This window comes from Epinephelus fuscoguttatus, linkage group LG3 (genome assembly GCF_011397635.1).
Source record: "Epinephelus fuscoguttatus linkage group LG3, E.fuscoguttatus.final_Chr_v1".
In the NCBI taxonomy this organism is placed as follows: Eukaryota; Metazoa; Chordata; class Actinopteri; order Perciformes; family Serranidae; genus Epinephelus; species Epinephelus fuscoguttatus.
This window is the reverse complement of record NC_064754.1, coordinates 14788791-14808405: the sequence shown is the minus strand read 5'-3', so window position 1 is coordinate 14808405 and position 19615 is coordinate 14788791. Positions and strand designations below refer to the sequence as shown.

General features: G+C 42.4%; 1 protein-coding gene across 2 annotated transcripts in view; it reads right to left on the bottom strand.

Moving 5' to 3' along the window:
- kcnq5b (potassium voltage-gated channel, KQT-like subfamily, member 5b) overlaps positions 1-19615 on the bottom strand; it is a 168348-nt gene that overhangs the window by 141760 nt on the left and 6973 nt on the right. Inside the window, exon 1 of one of the 2 annotated variants that reach the window (XM_049571784.1) lies at positions 15092-15297. The exons of the other annotated variant lie outside the window; for it this stretch is intronic. The gene's annotated coding sequence lies outside the window, so the exon portion shown is untranslated. Of the gene's footprint in view, positions 1-15091; positions 15298-19615 lie in introns of those variants that run through there. 2 annotated transcript variants of the gene reach the window in all.

Below are 19615 nucleotides of genomic sequence, written 5' to 3'. Positions count from 1 at the left end.
CAGTCCTCCATGTTATATAAAGGACATGCTGACCATACTGGTTGCACAACAAAGACCCACTGTTTTGTAAGAAGTTATTCTAAAGGGGAGACTAGAAAGGAACCTTACTGTGGATGATGCTAAAAATTGCTGGTGGTTGTGTGCAGAGGTGTCATGGAGAAGCCCCACAGCGTCTTTGCTGATGGTAGCACTTATCAGAGATGCTTTAAATGTCAAGACAGTTAGGACAACACATTGGAAACAATGTTTTTAGCTTTTCTAGAGAGACCTTGTAGAACAGCCCAGTCGCCAGAAGAAAATGGTGGCATAGTACATTTTAGCAAACCATGAATATGTTACATCTGTACATTTCATGTATCATATCAGTGCCTATACAGTGGAGTGGTATATAAGCTGACTTTGTCATCAGGAGGTGGAGGGGGTAATGGATGGTGGGACCAACAAACAACAAGTTATCGCTGTGTTTCCAACAGCTTTTTAGCCACAAACATGGGTGTTTTTTTAGTGACCTGTCGCTGTTTGTCCCCCAAGGACAGTGCCATATAACGCAGCTATTTTTTTTGCCAAGACATCACCTAGTTTCCTGCTGGTATGGTGCCACGAAAAGTGGTTGCTGTTTATCAAGACACAGATGCCTTCTCCAGCTGCAGTTGTGCCACCAAAAACCAGGTTTTTAAACCCAAACATCATCTTTTCCTAACCTTAACCACACGGTGTTTGTGCCTGAACCTATAGCCACAAGTTAACCAGTGTTTTGTTAATGTATCTGCTACATAATAACGTACAAATGTAAGGTATTTTGGGTTGTCTGTTCAACCCCTTAACATCAGGTTTCTTCTTTTATTTTCCCATAAGTAGCTTTATAGTCGTGCACCCTTCCTTTATTAGGTGCTCTCTGCAGGTCTACCAAATAAAAGGAAAAGGGATTTGTTTGCCACTTGGCTGTCAGAGGTGGTAATGCACCAGTCAAACACTTTAAGAGGAATATTCATAACACACACAAGGGAGGCAATGGAACAGTAGTGGACAGGTGGCAAAGGTAGAGAATGTACAATAAGATTCAGAGTACAGAGAAATACTGTGTGTAGACATTTAGCACTCTTATAGTAACTTATGATTTACTTTAACAATTTAAAGTGAGATTATATGGAGATGCCTGTGGTTCTGGGGTATTTACAAAGTACACTACTGCTTAATGGTGACAGGAAATTGGTTAAAGCTGAGTGTGTGCTAAACAACTGGCTGTGTCTTTAATTTCAATTTTCCGCGAAGGAGAAAACGAATAAAGCCTCGCAGAGCCACCGAGAGCACATGGGAGCTGCGGAGCACAAATATGCAGAACTTATAGTTTGAGGATTAGATCTAAATATAAGTTATGAATAAAATCTCTCATTAAAATATATTTAATTTTCCCATAAAACCAATAACGACGGTTGGTTTTCCATCTCCCTGCAAACTGCCAAGAGCAATAATTCTACTTCACAATCCTCACCACCGCAGCCAGGCTAAAATATAAATTACTTTGACAAATATTTTTCCAAAAACCTCAGTAGCCATATGTAGAATCGAGCTCCAGTGGAGCGGGAGCATGACTTAATCGCTGTGACAAGCCAGTCTGATGGAGATTCCAACAGAGAGCTGAGACCCAGAGGATTTCATCAATGAAGTATCAATATACATCAAAGCACTGTACAGCACATACTCTAAAATAGGAAATAGGGAAAAAAATTGGGAAAACGTGTCTGGAAAAGAGCTTCATCCAAAGCCTCTCAGCTCACAATGCACCTTTACAAAGAACACACTAAGGCGATATATTCCTCTGTCAACACACCTTTCAAAACGCTTTCATCTGTGATATGTGATCAGGCTACTGTACTCCATACTAATCTGTTCTCTCTGCAGTCAAGCTAGCCTATTAAAAGCCTGTGTGGGTAATATGACCCATGTGGTGCAGTCATTTCAGCCACTCTGTTATTCCAACAAGCAGCTGTTCTGTGTTCCTGCTCAGCTTGATTTCCAAAATCCAACCCCCCAACCCACCCCCACCGCCTCCTCCCCAGACACACGAACTGCCATGCTGTGGGGTCAAGCTTATTTTGTAAAGACAAACACTTATGAGTTGATTTGTCGAGCTACAGGCAGACATGACTTGGCAAACAAAAGCAACGGGCAGCGGCTCAGAGTCAATTTAACAGACTTATGTTGGGATAGTAACTGACACTCAAGCTGCTGTCTGGGATTCCTCGTGATTTAGGGGGCTGGATGCGAGGTTTCTCACGCACAGTCTGTAAGACAGTCGACAATGGTTACGCTGGATTTTGAGTGGACATGATTTGACCCTGGCTTTCAGAACATTAAATACAACACAGCTGAAATATTGTAAAAAATACTTGCGTTGAACCCCTGTGGCCTCATCCTCCCTTACACTCTACCAGACGCTGATTGAAAATGACACAAAAGAAACACACTACACACTCTGAGAGATTACCATAGCTCCTACTGCTATCTGTCTCTGTCACATTCACACACTCACTCACTTCTCTATATCCTTCAAAGCAGCAACTGTCCCTGATACTAGTACACTGACACACACACACTGGATTCAGCTACCAGTGCGATCAGATCTCCAGTCTATAGCTCCTGTCAGAGCTCATAAAGAGAGAAGGAACCAGGCCAGAGTAAACACGGCACAGTTTAAGAGAGAGGCCACCCTTCAGCTGTGATGAAGAGGTGAGAATAACAACAAGTATCACTTTACTCATGCAGTGGCCTACAATAAACATGGGACAATCTGTCTTGCTGATATGTGATGCAAATAACAAATGTGTAAATGATCAGAGTTATTTCAAGAAGTTCAGTCATGAGGCAAACCTGGAGAAAGGCCATTTTCATTTCCCTCAACCCAGAGCTGTAGACTGCAGACTTGAGTCACTCACGTCAGACTTAAAGCTCCGTTGGATATGTTTGACAGAATAGTTTGACAGTTTGGAAGATACACTTATTTGCCCTCTTGCCATGAGTTTGATAAGAAGATTGATACCACTGTCATATCTGCTGTGGTGGGTAGAGTACTGGAAATCTATACTTAAAAAGATTCGATTGCTCCTGTAAAAAAATGACTCAAACTCAAAGTACAAGTTACTTTCCATTTTAATATTTTCAATGGTGTGTGGGCCAGTGTAAACAAATGAAAAACAGAAATAGTTGAGATTTTTTTTGAAGAAGTAGAGCAAGTAGACTAATCAAACAAATAAGCAATATGACATGAGAGGGAATGCGGCCCAGTAATGGATATATAAAGAGAACTGGACACAGTGCTGGGGGATCAGTTCAATGAAAGTAGCTCCGTAGTGAATAAGGTCAATATGGTTTAATTGCTGCTGCCAATAAATTGCATTCATTTTCCATAACTGCTCATCCTGTTGGGGATCGGGGAGGCTTTAGCCTATCCCAGCTGACATTTGGCAAGAGGCAGGGTACACCCTGGACAGGTCGCCAGAATATCACAAGGCTGACACATAGAGACAGACAACCATTCATGCTCACATTTACACCACGGCTAATTTAGAGTCACCAATTAATCTAGTCTGCATGTCTGTTGGACTGTGGAAGGACGTCAGCGTACCCGGAGAAAAACCACACTGACACAGGGAGAAGATGCAAACTCGGCATAGAAGAGCTCCCCCACCCCATGGTTTTGGATGCAGGGGTTGTGATACTAAAAACAATTACACACTGATTTACAGATATCTCTTCCACAATGTAGGTCTATGGGGAAAAATAGTCTTTTTGGGCCCCATGGCATCACACAACAGACCCAGAGGTTGTAATTCCACTGTCTGGCCACTATGAAAACTGGCTTCAAAGCCCGGTGCACTTTCTGGGGGCCTGTTTGAAGTGCTGAAGTTAACGACAGCCTATAGATAACAGCCAGTTAACTTTGCTTACTACAAAGACTAGTAAGTAAGAAAAACTAGGGATGCACCGAAATGAAAATTTGTGGCTGAAGCCGAAGCCGAATACTATTAAACGCTTGGCCGAATACCGAGTACCGAATACTGAATATCGTTGTTTAGTTTTTCATTAGTTTTTGCAGATGAACCCCCTCCAGATTGGTGTTGTCACGGTACCAAAATTGGATCCCACTGTACGATACCAATGAAAATATCATGGTTCTGAGTAGTATAAAGATACCACAGCGAAAATGAGGCAGATGTGCCTTTTGTCATTTATAAAAAGATAGATCACTTTTCTATTATGGGCTACATCAATGATATTTCAATGGAATAAATTACTTATTGACTTATTCATACTTCAAAAACAGCATCAATGAGTGATGAACATAGGAGGGATCAAAATAGAATAAATAAATAAAATAAAAATCAACTAGCCACCCTCCTCCCCTGACAGTCCCTTCATAAGTGCGGTGAGGTTTGTGGGCCGTTACTGACACAAAGACAGAAATGTGAAAGGCTCGTTTCTCCTCTGACACGTCACATACCTGTGTTCGACTGGCTCGGCTGTTCGGGTACTTCTGGGCAGTCATGACGCCAAGAAGAGGATATTATTGGAACCGACTTATCCTTCGCCGGTAAGCCAATGGCCGCCGTATTTGACAGGAATACATTACTGTCTGTGTCTGTGACCCCCGTTCAACCCACAATCGGAGGGATTCGCCTTTCGTTTCTGCTGCTGGTTGAAATCTGTAGGCTGCTCGCACAGCGTGCTGAATGATTTAAGCCTATTTTGCTCGCTCAAAACTATTTTTAGTCGCAAATGCGAGTGAGGTGACAGGCGGATCGCCACACTGCCGACATTTTATTCCGCCTGTCACCTCACTCGCATTTGCGACTAAAAATAGTTTTGAGCGAGCAAAATAGGCTTAAATCATTCAGCACGCTGAATACCACCAAATACCGAATGTGTGTTTTTTTGCAATATTCGGCCGAATATATTCGGTTACCGAATATTCGGTGCATCCCTAAGAAAAACCTAACCTGGCTGTGTCCAAAGGTAAGAAAATCCTCTTGGCATTGTTACGGTCTTCGGTTTTTGTACAGATTTAAAAAAATATATGAGATAACATGTAAGTAAGTGAGATTTAAAAGTGGCCAGTAAACAGACTTTGTCGCCTTTGGACAGAACCAGGCAGTTCCCCCTGTTTCTACTCTAGACTAAGCCAATGACCGTATGAGGAACGTGTCTACACTTCTACCCACTGAACAAAAATGAAGCCAAAATATCGTGGATGCGGTCACTGCCATCTTGCACGGGCGATGTCATTTGGAACCAGAGGCTGCACAATAGTGATCTCTGCAGCAGAGGTTGTGCTAGACTTTTTCGGTCTTTTTGACCGACAGGGTCGTAAAAATCCAGTCATAATCTATTTTTATCGGTCATTTTAATTTTCGTTTTTAAATGATAATAAAGATATTCAAAGACATTTAGTTTTCATTCATTCGTTGTTAATAAATCCAATAAGCAAGTTATAAAGTGTGCATTAATAAGGACATGAACGAAAAGATGAACAGACATCCACACACCGCAGCGCTTCAGTTCGGCGTCTGATCTACACGCGAGCGCTTCTGTCAAGCTGGATAGAGCGGATCGTACCAAACAGGAAGTCAGACACAGACGAGAGAATCCGGCCAATTTTCAAAATAAAATAACAACAGCATGCACTGAGGAACGTGAGGAAATACCATGTTTATAATTTAAAATAACACAACAGTGCATAATCAAACACATTTTTCAATACCATAATCACTTCATTACAATTTTAATTTTGTGTCACCGAGCCTACAGGCATAACTACATAAATAAAATGGTCAGAACGATATGCCCTATTCATTCAGTGTTAATCCAACACGCTCAATACATGGACATGTAACGACAAATTGTCATTAACTTACTACATTATAAAAAACGTTTAAAATATGGACTTACCCATGTTTAAAATGACCTGTTGAAGTGAAAAAACGAGTACTGACGGGAACAGACCAGTGGAGTTGATGTTTAACTGGCGCGGAGAGCACAGGAGAAATGCGCTGCCTGTGTGGACAGTCAAGCGCTGACTTCTGCAGCACTAAAGCATCTGGTGTGTCCAGGCCGTTATGTTAACAACGCTACATGAAGCAGATGAATGACTTTTTCTCTGCAGTGTGAAAACGGCAGCCACTTAAACCACTGACTGCGCACTCCGCCGCCAAGTGGGCAGGGGTGGTAATTGCAACCAGTCAAATGACCGACGGCCTTCAGATTTTCCAGTCATTGTTGTAAAAAACCGGTCAGTGACTGAGAATATCCGGTTAACACGACCCCTGCTCTGCAGTATCGATTTCCTGACATCCGACCAATCACAAACAGCTGTTAGTCATGACGTCAAACCCTGTTTTTATAGCATGAAATAAATAACTATAACCAAACTTATAGAAAAATGAACACTTGGACATACATCAGCATGATAGGAACTGGCTAAAATGACAGAAGCCATCTTGGTGTATGTATACCACCAGGGCGTGATCAAGATGTTTTGGGAAGCTGTCACTTCATCCTCCTTGATTATCAGCTCAGGTAACACTTTTCTGGAGGCTTACTCCAGAGACTTAGGGATATAGCAGTGCATGCATTAGGTCAACATCAGAAACTTCAGAATGGTGGCCACCTACCAACACTTTAATCATGAGCCCAAAGAGTTGTTTCTCGGACAGCAAAAGGCATGAGATCACTGTTTGGGTGCCTACTGCATTTTGTATGGAAACATACATCATCCTGTTTTTCTTGGGTACGATACCCTTTAATTTAAAGTTCAGTCCCAGTGCATTGATTGGTCTCAGCTAAGGAAGAAAATCCACTATTGTGCTTCATCATTAATGTTCCTCTTTGTCGCTGCAGCTTGCCTCTGTTTGGAATAATGATCCTCATTATTTTAAGGACCTTCTTTTCCCTGACGCATTAAACAATTTTGTCTTTTCTGATGCACCTGCAATCAGGGCACAGATGATTTTGGGCTTTTATGGAGCTCTTTTATTCGTCTCATATTGTGATGGAAACTCATATCACCAGAGCTCCTCTATAGCTGCAATATGTTGAGCTTATTGTCATTCTAATGTGACCCACCGTTGGATGTTTGAGTATGTGATTAATTTTACTTCAGAGTTTAAGCCCCTTTACAAAAGATGCTGACATTATGTGTACTCATCACATTTCAAATACTGTACATGTGATAGAATTATGAAAGGCAGAATTGCTGCAGCTGTAGGAGCTGACATAACACTGCTGAAGGAAACACACTCTCTCACACACAGACACACAGACACACACACACACACACACACACACACACACACAGCCAGAGGCCTGGAAAAAAAAAACAGTTCAAAAAGTGGAGGCACATGAAGACCTCTTCATGTCGGCAGCATGTGTGTGATCTCTTCTTCCTTCAGCTCCAACCCCCCTCCTACAACACACACACACACATAACGCTCTCTGTATCGAGATGACAGAGGATTTCGCCTGAGGTGACCTCGCGGCCAAACTCACCACTAATGTGTTCTGACAAGTAAGATACAAGAAAGTGCTAACAGAGCAATGTAATGGTTAAAATCAGCCTGGCGCTCATCCATACCTCAGCACTTTAACCTCAGTCCTGTAACCCTGCTGACCAGTTTCCAGTACACGTTGTCTAATTTTGTGAAGACAAATAAGAGATTACATTGGCTGGGCCGTGGCTGGGCAGGAATATAAGCCTTGGAATAGTTCTGTGGACTCTCTCTGGTTCAGTACGCCTCAGGGAGGGAGCTTAGCTATGGGAAAAAACTGCAGTTGACCAGAAAACATGGCTCCCTCTCACAGAATTCAGACTCAGAAATGAGTTGACCCCTGACACTTGTAACTCGCAGCCATAAAACACTGACCTAAGAGAATCAGGGCTATGGCAGAATAACAGAATATCACAAAATGACTGATTTCATCAAATTAAAAACAAGTTATTATACTCTAAAAGGGTATTTTGACAAGACAGCTCAAGAGTAGTCCGCGTTACCTGGTGATCATGACAAACACACACTGTATTCTATTTTGCCTCCAAGCTGGCCGTTAGTTCTGGAGTTGAGTGAGGTTGCCCTTCACAGAGGTTCCCACACTGAGCTTTTTATGTTCCCAAACAGAAGGGCTGTGTATGGGCTCACTGCTACATGGGGTAATGGGGGATAGGGCTGATATTACATAAGCTGTGTTTCCACCAAAAACTTTCAGTATAGTACCTTTAAAACTGTATGTAACCCATATGGACATGTACCTAAACCCTAGATCTGTTTTCCACTGCACGCAGTCTTCTTAAATGAGGGCAATGTTGTTGGTACTCACTGCTATGTCCAGCTCCTACTGTATTTCCTCTTCACGGACGATGCAGAGGAACGTTTGTACCTTCGTTTATCGTCCACAGAATGGGGTTGCACACCAAAATTTTTTCAGAACAAACAACAAAAAAGAGCAAGCTGGACTGGGATTCTCTCTCAATGGGATTTTCTTTCTTCATAACAGATAGCAGCCATTTAATGGGCTGATAACATTTAAAGCAGATGGATTTCCAGGTGTAGTTATACCCTAATGTGTTCCTGCAGTAAATTAAACTCCATATTGTGGAGTAGGTAAGTCATAATAAATAAATAAATAAATAAATAGATAGATGTTACAGTTATATTTTTTTCCTCACTTTTTTTTTTTGGGGGGGGGGGGGGGGGGGTATTTTTTATGAGGTGATTCAAGTACAAAACAAATGCAAGACATGACAGGGACAACACCATGTGGGAGACAAGACAGGTGTGTTTAAATAAATAAATAAATAAATAAATATGACTGATTTTTTTTTTTAAAAAAGTCTCTCTCCCAACTCAATGGGATATTTAAAAATAGCAGGTTTGTGTACTGAGTCCTTGTCAAGCAAGAGCTGGGGTGTAATGCTGCTAGAGTGCAATGTAACAACACTCCAGTTGAGGAAATATACCCAATCCACACAATCCAGCTTTTCATGTTTGAAGATCCAATCATCTCAAAAGCGTGTGTCACCCCAGAGACCCAACAAAAACAAACTGAATGTTCAAAGTTGTCATATTGACTGAGATTGATTTAAGGTGTCGATAGATTCACGTCGTCAACTCATGCGATGAGTAACAAGCAAGAAAACATTGCTGGTAGCTGCTGGCAGTAGCCTTTGAACAGCACTGTGAATTAAATGATATTTTTCTGACTCTATAGCTGCTAACTGTTAACTTGTAAAACTGAAAAGGCAACAAAAAAATCTTTCATTTCATAGTTTTAGTTTACTGATGTCTGAAAAACTTGCCACAGTATGAACAGTGGTTACATAACCTTCAAAACCAGCCACAACTCAGCCCTGAGCAAGAGAGATGGTTCTCTATTGACTAGTCAGACTGCAGTGTTTCTAGCTCCAGTATATAGTATCAGATCAGTATGCTGGGTACCTCAACAGAGGGGGAGCAAAAAATGGGCTTCTCTTGGTACCATCCACAGCTTTCTCAACAAAAATAATCATTCTCCTGTGTGCAGAACTGAACTGACCTGGACTGCTTTTAGGAAACGAGGCTATAATTTCTGTATGTCTGATCTTAAACATGAAGACATGGACTATAGGAGCGAGAGGAGACGAGAAGGACATAAAGGCCACAGAGCTGCAGTGTATTTGCAGAAGGTGGGAGAGCAGGGGCAAACTCATGATAGTTTTTTTTGTTTTGTTTTTTGTTTTTTTTAACATCATCACATGTAGTGCAAGCAACCCTCTCAGGTTCACACAGATCGCACTTAATGTGAGCACACATGAAAAGAGGCAATTTCGTTGTCACACAGTCGAGGAGAAGCTGATTCTGACGGCCGTTTAGGGCTAAATTTACTTTTGTGCAACAGCTAGAGATTATTAGAAGATCTGCTGTGAAGCAACAGTGAACAGGAAGCAGTGACAACATCACATAGTGTACAGACACCGGAAAAAGGTGTAACTTTCTTTACATCCTCTTTTTCTGTTTTCACTTACACTGTGACTGTCTGTCTGCCTCTGTTTTCCTCTAACGTTCTGTCTGTCACATACTCCCAGCGTGGAGGCACATTACACATCGTGTTGGGGGCGGGGGGTGGTGGAGGGGGTGAGCTGGAGTCTGCACTGCTACCCAGCTGCAGTGCTGCCCCTGTGGGTAAGACAGGGAGGTCAGAGGGCCTCTGGCCTGTCACCAACCACGCTGCGGCATTACCAGGCTCGTTCCAAGCAGAGTGCCCAGAGCGTGGCCCCTATGGCTGTATCTCCCTGATGTGCTGCCACCCCACCCCCCTCCACCCTGGTCAGGGCCACTCGTCAGCATGTATGTTCACCCTGGCTGTGAATGCAGATGCTGGTAAATCCTTTGTCCTTGCACAGAACCCCTGACCCCCTCACATTATGACTACTGTAGTGTGTGGCCTACGTCACACTAGAACAAGCTGCAGCTGTGCTATTTTTGAACCAAGAGTGTCTTTCCGGAGGCATTTTGATACTGTGGGTCTTTGATGTTAGCGTCAGTTTAAGTTGTGTAGTCTCTCAAATGGGGTGATGTGTTTGGCCGATTTTTATTCAACGCTAAATAAGCTATAGAAGTGAGAAAAGTCACAACCTGCATCCACAGTCCTCACCTTCATCCTGGAGAGTGGTGCAAATAACAGTCAGTTAAAATCCAGACATATACAGTTCAATTAAAAGACCTGAAGACCATTAGGTTAGGGCAGCGGGGGTGTTTAGGGTTAGCTGTCTTGTTCCCACAGGAACACAACAGCCCCACAAACCCATGAAAACTAAACTGGTTGCTGCATGCCTAAATATAGTATATCGGAGTTAGGTTTGTAACAGCCATGACTAACTGCTGGCCATGGTGGCACAGCAGTGACAGCATGGCCAGCAGGGCTGACACACGGTCAGTGCATGACAGAAACGCACATGCAGGCAGGAGCACTCACTCTGATGTATTTCCGTTTGCTTCCTGAAACCCATCCAGGACATCTTATTCCAGTCTTGAGAGAGCTCAAGATGGCAGCATCAATTGCTATGGCAACACAAAAGATTTCCCTTTTCACTCTGGGATTTCTCCGATGCTTTCAGGGGTCGCTGGTGTTGCTTGAATAAAAGCACATTAGGAGGCAGGCTGGCTGTGTGGGTGTGAGTTGTGCACGGGGCTCGCTCTGAAGCACCTCAGCAGTCGTCAGATAAACCCAGTTATTAGGCCTCAATCTGCCTGTGTAACCCTCCATATCAGATGAACTATTACACTCACATCTCCAAATTAGTCGAGCGCCCTGCCTCCCTCCATATCACTCCCCTCAAGGCAAGCATCTGCCGGCACATTTGTGATTAAAGTTCAGACACGAGGAACGACTAAAATAACAAAAAACAGGCTAAGAAGAGAGGACGGAGCTCGGAGAGGTCATGATTTCTGCTACACCACTTATTCTATAGGCCGGCTTCAGCCACAGTGCTAATATAGGAGCAGTGTTGACAGAAATGCAGACAAGCAGCACTGTCTGCACAGGCCACAGGGGAGAGAGATGAAGAGACAATAAGTGGAAAGAGGTGATGAAGACTCTGGAGAGATGTACGTCCAACACTTGATCACCACTCAAAGCTGATGGTATAGGTCACTCTGATGTAACGCCTCTACAGTTCTGTGAGGTAAGGTTTTTCTTGGAAGTGGGAGACGAGCAGACGAGACGACTGCAAAGAATAACATGAAATCACTGGAGGCACGGCAGTAAATGTGACGGGGTGAGAGAACGGAGAGGCATAAGGTGTAATGATATGAGCAGATGAGGGAAGGGTGCTTTTCTAACACTGAAGGTGACTCATTGAGCGCTTTGACACACAGACTGCTACCTGAGAAATGACTGGCTGCGACAATCAGCCACAAAACCTTCTCATCAGGCAGGCAGACTCAAAGGGCTGCCAGGTGAAATAACCCTCTGCCACAATTGAACGTTCACTTCCCAACTGCAGCCAGGAGGAAGCTGGATCCGACACTGGTGGGAGGCCCACCAGTAACGATACCTACTGGTTGGTAATGGGACTTGTTGAAGACAAATATGAGCCGACACTAGCATGTGGGCATTCTAGTTTTGGAAGAAAAGGACGATAAAAGGCAGCGAAAATGTGCCTCATTCTTAAACAAGTGAATAAACCTCTGATGTCTCCTTGCCTGCTCGCATTAAAGCATCAGAGGCGTTAGAGCACAGCAACCTGTCAAGGAGGCAAACAGGTGCTGTTTAGGTGAATGATGTTCATCTTAGCTGAAGCATAATACCCACAATGCATGTGCACAGGCGCGCCCTGTACCGCGGCCTTGTCTTTGTGTTTACAGAAAGGTCATCTCTGAAAGCAGAGCGAGGGGAACTCCCTCTGAGTAAACGCAGGACTGAAACATGAGACCTTACAGCAGGCAATCCCCATCAGCTGGCACTCTCCTCTGATTGGATTCAAACCGGCACAGTGATTTGCATATACATACATTGATTCAAAACATGCATACGATTGGTTAGATTAAATCAACACTGTCATGTTTGAAAATCTGCATTTAATTTGTTTTATGTAATGAAAATAATCAGGAACAAGATGTCCTGTTGTAGGCTGCTCGTACAAATGAACGTTTCGATTGAGCTGACTAAAGAGGCAACCATGCTGACGTGATGTGACAGTAAGACCGCTTGATGGGAAGGATGGAAGAGAACAGCGTGGAACACGTATTCAGAGCCGGAGAATTTCATCTGTACACACTGATCCTACAAGTATTGTGTGTGTATCCAAAGTCTGATACAGTATCTTATCCCTCTGTGCCACAGAGCTCCATTGTTTGACCAAAACTAATAAAAACACACTAATGAGCGTCATTGTTGCACTGGGTGACATGTTCCTTCATTTTGATGGAAGCACACACTGTAGTTTATTTTGACTCACTCCCACACACACACTGTCCTGCCGCTGGGAATAGTCACTAGCACACCAAGAGCCCTGTATGAGCAATCTATAGCATGCTATCTAAATCAGGAGTTCCCAACTGGTGGGTTGTGGTCGAAAAGTGGGTCGCAGGTCAGTTCTGAATGGACTGCAAGGGACTTATGAACATGTCAAGTCTGTAAAAAAATCCAATTTAGCTTGAAGTACAGTGATTTTCTGGCACAGAGTTTTATTTTAAAGAGCCGTTTCCTGCTATAGAGTGAGTGAGTAACAGACGGCTACTTGACAGAGACAGTAAAATAGCTCGATGACATGGTCAAACGCAAGGATGACGCTGACACTGAACTAATGACTAAGGAGAAATCTGGACCCTGCACCCTCACCAGTTGGGAACCACTGGTCTATGATGAATGGCACAAGTGCGTTTGGAGCGTGTGCAGCTCAACTTTTTCTGGTGAAACGATGCATAATCTGGGCGCAAACTGAGAGGCAAGGGTTTTATTTAGTCTCTTAGGCTTTCATTACACGGATACCGATACAAATAAAAATGGATTTTTATTTATGTCATATAAAAAAAAAATCTGGGTTTACACAATAAGTTGTGAAAACGATATCCCCATCTACACGAAAACGCAAAAACAGCAGCTTTTTGCTGCAACTGCATGCCAGGCCAGTAGGTGGCGATACGCCATATGTCAAACACCACTGAATTACGTTCAGCGCACACACAGTGATTTGTTTTCCTCTTGGCGCTAGTGATAAGAACAATGATAAACTACATTTTAACCTTACGTAGTATAGCTAGCTGCTATACACTTACTAATATTGGGCACAGCAGCCGTCTTTGTGCGCAGATGTAGCAATGATGTGCTAAGTCATGTCATCAAGCTGGTTTGCTGTCTCTGACAAGTAGCTGTCTGTTAGTCACTCACTCTACAGCAGGAAACAGCACTTCAAAATTAACGCTCTGTGACAGAAATTCACTGTACTTGTGTTTTTTAAGTGGGGTATTTTTTTTAATATGAGTAAGTGTTTTTTTTTACAAACTTGACACTTTCACAAGTCCCTTGCAAGTCCATTCAGAATGGGTCACCAACCCAGTTTCAGACCGCAACCCACCAGTTGGGAACCACTGATCTTTAACATCTTTCACCATTCATTTTCTGTGAGGCAGTTTCAGACTTTATACCCTGTGACATCACTAATTTGAGTTTTACCACTCTAGCTTTTGGATTTGGGAGAGAGGTGTTCATGCTAACAAATTTTTTTGGACTCTCTTTGACCATAGGAATAATATGTATGCATTTTGAAAATAGGCGTAGATCCCCTTTAATATTCAAATTTAAGATGTACTTTTCAAAATTGTAAAATATACATAAGTTATAGTTAAGGGAATAAATTATGCTAAAACCACATAACCATTGCCATTATAAAGCATCACACAACACAATTTAATGCATAAACTACCATAGAAACAATATACGTTAAGCACATGCTGTAAAATTCACCCTTCCACATGTGAATAAGACTTTCACTTCTTTTTGTCAAGCTGTTACGCAAACTTACACCACAAAGGGAAAGTGCATGTGCATGTATGCAATAGCCACAGCCACCTTTACACATCTTCTGCTCCTCACCCTTATTACACTGACACAGTGTAAAGACATCACACCTCAGCTCTGAGTCCTTACTGAGCTGATGAAGCCAGCCAGTTTCTCTTCAACACTTGTACTGAAGTAAACAAGTCTGTGTTTATAAGAAGCTTCTCTTTCCATTGAGTCACACTCTCCCAGGGTGACAGAGGGCCCTGACTATGTGCTGACGCAAAACGGCCTCATGTCACACAGGTTAAAAACATATGCACCAGATGAATAGAAATATGTGTCAGAACAATCCTGCACAACATCCCTGTAACACCACTGGGCCTGTTATAGTTATCGACTTATCGCACGATATATGGACATGGCCTCGATGATATTGCTGACGTCACTTTTGGCGTGTTTTTGCCAACATAATGCCATAATAAACATCAGGGTTTTTTCGTCTATTAGTGCAGCTATTCTCCGAAATAAGACACTAAAATGAAGATGCAGTCTGACGTCTTACCGGCATCCTGCAGCCGCGCGTTTGGAGTGGAGGAGGCACCTTCCTCGTCAGTGCGCCATCCTCTAGCAACGAGACAAAAAGTCCGACAGTTGTAGTTTTATCCCTCAACATCTCCATCCTTTACTCCGTAAATACACCTGCAAACCGTCCGGCTCCCAAGCCGTCCATCCCCGGGGAGTAAGTGCAACACACCTGCCTGATTATGAAGGTAATTGCGCCTTCACGGAGCTTCACTGAGATTGCCTATTAGTGCTAAGAGGCATCACTTGGTTTTATTTTTGTGACTATGATAATAAACTTCTTTCAATGCACATGTCATTGTTTTCTCTCATGTAAACTGTAACATGGTATTAAGCAGGGGTGGACGATGTGGCACGAAAATAATATTTATATCGATATTTTAGGGTGTTTTTGTGATAACGATATTCCTGATAATATGACAAGTTATTTTTTTTTTTTTTTTTTTAAAAAAAGATTAATCTAAGGAAATAGAACTGTAAAAACTTTCTTTGGTTTGTGAACAACATTAACACAGAGTGAGATTCAGATTCTGTATACAATATTAATAGTCCAAGAAAATCAAATCTGCCACAAATTACACATTTAAACAGTTCTCAAAATAAATAAATAAGTAAATAAAAAGCAGTGAGGATTGCAGATTGCAACCATCTGAAACAACCAGGTAACAATTCCCTCGGTGTTCACTGTTCAGGAGGTTTTTACCAGGAGCTGAATTATCCACAGAGGTCTCTTTTCTCCAAAACAAACGGAAATACACCTAATAAAGCACTGTTATGTTACATGTTATGTTTCTCCTGCACTGTTCAGATCATTGCAGATGGGCCGCCTAATTTGTGGTGATCTTTTTTCTCAATCAGACATTCAGGAGGTGTTTGGAGGGAACTGAATTATCCCCCGAGGTCTCTTCCTCACCAAAACAAACGAACCTGGTGATTTAAAACAGTAAAAACAGTGAATAAAGCAGGTTTTTCTGGTGCTGCTCATTGCAGCGGGGCAGCTCATGCTAATGAGGTGCTCCCTATGTAGACAGAAACACAGTTCTTATTTTCAGGTGATTATACAATACAGAAAATACACTTGTTATATTCCATTTCTGCCAATATTGTGCCCCTAAATCCAACACACTGGACTTTTAACTTCTTTGTAGCATCCATGTTGTTTCCACATTATAACTTAAAGGTCATGAACACACCACAAGTTGGAAGAATGGCTTCCAAACTCAGGAAACGGGTCCATCCGGGTAGCTCGTGAATGCAGCTTAAGTCTCAAACTGGGTAATTTTGGGCAACTCCTAAAGAGGTACTATAGGCCTAGTTTTATGTATACTTTCTTGTATATGTTAAGAAGTGTTAAATACTCTTTTAAAATATGCTTAATATAGTTTTCATATTCTAATGTCTGAACATGAGAATACAAGTGAATTTCTGTCATTATATCAGGGACATAAAATAACAACAATAATAGAAATAACAATATCGGTTATGGGGCGGCATGGTGGTGTGGTGGTTAGCACTCTCGCCTCACAGCAAGAGGGTTGCCGGTTCAATCCCGGGCGTGGGAGCCCTTCTGTGTGGAGTTTGCATGTTCTCCCCGTGTCAGCGTGGGTTCTTTCCGGGCACTCCGGCTTCCTCCCACAGTCCAAAGACATGCAGATTGGGGACTAGGTTAATTGGTAACTCTAAATTGTCCGTAGGTGTGAATGTGAGCGTGAATGGTTGTCTGTCTCTATGTGTCAGCCCTGCGATAGTCTGGTGACCTGCCTCTTGCCCGATGTAGCTGGGATAGGCTCCAGCCCCCCCGCGACCCTCAAGAGGATGAAGCGGTTAGAAGATGAATGAATGAATGAATATCGGTAATTCCAGTTCTTTCTAGGACAAAATATGATCCTAACAGACCTACCAAGATCCCACTTTACCAGTAAATTATACAGTATATTCCATAGTGTAAACATTCACTGTTCTTTATCATGTTAATACCATCACTTTCGATATATAAGCATTACTATATAAACTATACTGTTATATCCACCTACTTCATGTACAAAGCAACCTGTAACATAAATAATCCTATACTTATTCCAGTACCCTTTGCACTCTGCTCCATTGCACTATGTACTGAGGGCACACAAAAAAACAGAGTCAGTCAAATCCCATGTATGTGTACACACTTACTCGGCAAATAAAAGTGATTCTGATTCTGAAATAGGCACTCATACATACACCAGCATCTACATAGAGTGATTTCTGAGCTGAATCTACAACAGCACTGAGACCTATTTCACACCAGAGGGCCTCTCAAAGAGATAATGAAGACCAGGTTCACAGAAAAACAGATATTTCTAAGTGACAGAATCTCAATGGCAGGACTATAAACGATCAAAACATAATACATAACAGCACTGAGATTCCAAGCAGCGTCTGATTAGTCATTCAGATGTCTACTAAACATTTTATTGTGTCTGTTGGCTTCACATACCCAACACTGCCTATCAAACACAGCTTTCAGGATGAGCCAGCATCCTTTACTGCAGCCCATAAATTCAAGTATTCCTAACAATAAACCGACTGATAGATATTTAACAAGCGAGAGCAGCGAGTTCATGTCACCACTCCGTGCCCCCCGATAGCTCAGCGTGCCAGTACAGAAACCTGAGGTGGAGGAACGCTGTATCCTTTCCCCCCACACTTTTCCTGCCCCTGAACATACTTGCAAGGATAAGAGCTTGTTAATCCAGAGGTGAGATGAATGGCAGCACTGTGTATGTGTGTGTGCGAGCAGGAAGGAGGGCAGGCCGGGACCCCAGGCACAACACAACTCAGCACAAAGACCGGCTCAGTGCTGCTGTCACACATAGGGAAAGGATAAAAATATACATGTATGCTACGGCCGTATGGAATATGGGAAAATGTAAAGCCAAGGAATTACAGGGCACATATGAGCAAGATATTAGTACCCAGTGTAAAAGTTACAGAGCCAAATGGGGCGACAGTGCCTCAATCCATGAGGGGATTAATATAGTAGTTCTTCTTAAATGCTGACATTGCCTTCCCTCTGAGGATCCGCAGTGACTTCACCACTGGCTTTTATTTTGAAAATCTAACAATAGTTAAACAGCTAACACACAGGACAAAACTGTCCCTGATTCTAGCTCTTCGTGTTACAATTTCCAAGACGTAATTTTACTTGGAGGCAAAGTGGAGCACAGCTGAAGGTGAAATATCACTATAAGCATCAGAGCCGATGAGGGTATGCCGTGTGAGCACGTCAAGCGGAGGATAACTGGATGCTGTGAGGACCGACTCCCATTTGCTCCTCTGACCTGTTCCTAATGTGTCGGCTCAGACGAGGCAGATAAGGAAGTGACATACCTTTTTTGGTATTGCCTCCTGAAAGCAGTGGAAGGTGAAATTGAACTTGTGTGAGTTATCCAAACAGCGCCTCAGCTGTTCAGGCAGAACAGCTCAGACAAATTAGTATCAATCACACTGATCCTCATGAGGACGCATGTGCACACACAAAGGCAAACAAGAGAAAGAAATGACAACACTGCAGTTTCAACACATGAAGGCTTTTAACACAGTAGCTCCGATTTACTGATTTATGAGATACAGTTGATAAAAAGGATGAAGGGAGGCAGTTTAAAGGATGATTATTTTTTATTCTAAAGCCAATAAAATTATGTGTCCTGGCATAAACCTTGCTTTTCATGGTCCTGTCCAAGAATAGACAGTTTCAAGAATGTCCAACTCAAAACATATAATTCACATAAATCATTATGTTGTACATTATAGCATCGCTAAATCCAAAGTAGTGTAATCGCAAGGATGTCTAAAATATCAGCTGATGCTAGCCTGCCAAATGATGTATGTTGGAATTTACTCAACCCATATAAGACTAAAAAGACATTAAAAAACATTGATGAAAATTTACATCTTTGGAAAAAAATCATATGCATGTATTCAGTACATATTTGCTCTAAAATCAGGGTAAGCATTGGTTTTCTATGTATCACAGGGATGGTTTAGAGCTGCATTAAAGCTGGGGTAGGCAGTTTTATTTTGGCTTCATTGGGCAAAAACCCCATAATAAACTTTGAGCATATTGTGATTTAAATGGACTGAGGGAAAATGAAATTTTGCTCCTCCTCTTGGCTCTGTTTTCAGGCTTTAGAAAATCTAGTGACAGGAGACAGGGCATTCCTATTGGCTGTTCTACAAATGCGAAAGCCTGATTCAATGGCAGAGAATCCTGCAGTGAAAGTTGCTATTCCAGCATTGGTAACAACTGCCTATGCTGCAATGAAATCTGACAGAAAGGTTAGCCTTATGCTAACTGGAGCCACAGGCCAATGACTGTGGCTTCAAGTTTATGTTTATGTACTTAACCTTAGCAAGAACCTTGAATTTCAATCTGTCATTTGCCTCACTCCCTGTATGAACAGACCTCTTTAATGGGCAGAGAGCAGGCAGCAGCTCCAGACACTGACCCCGAGTCAACAGCCAC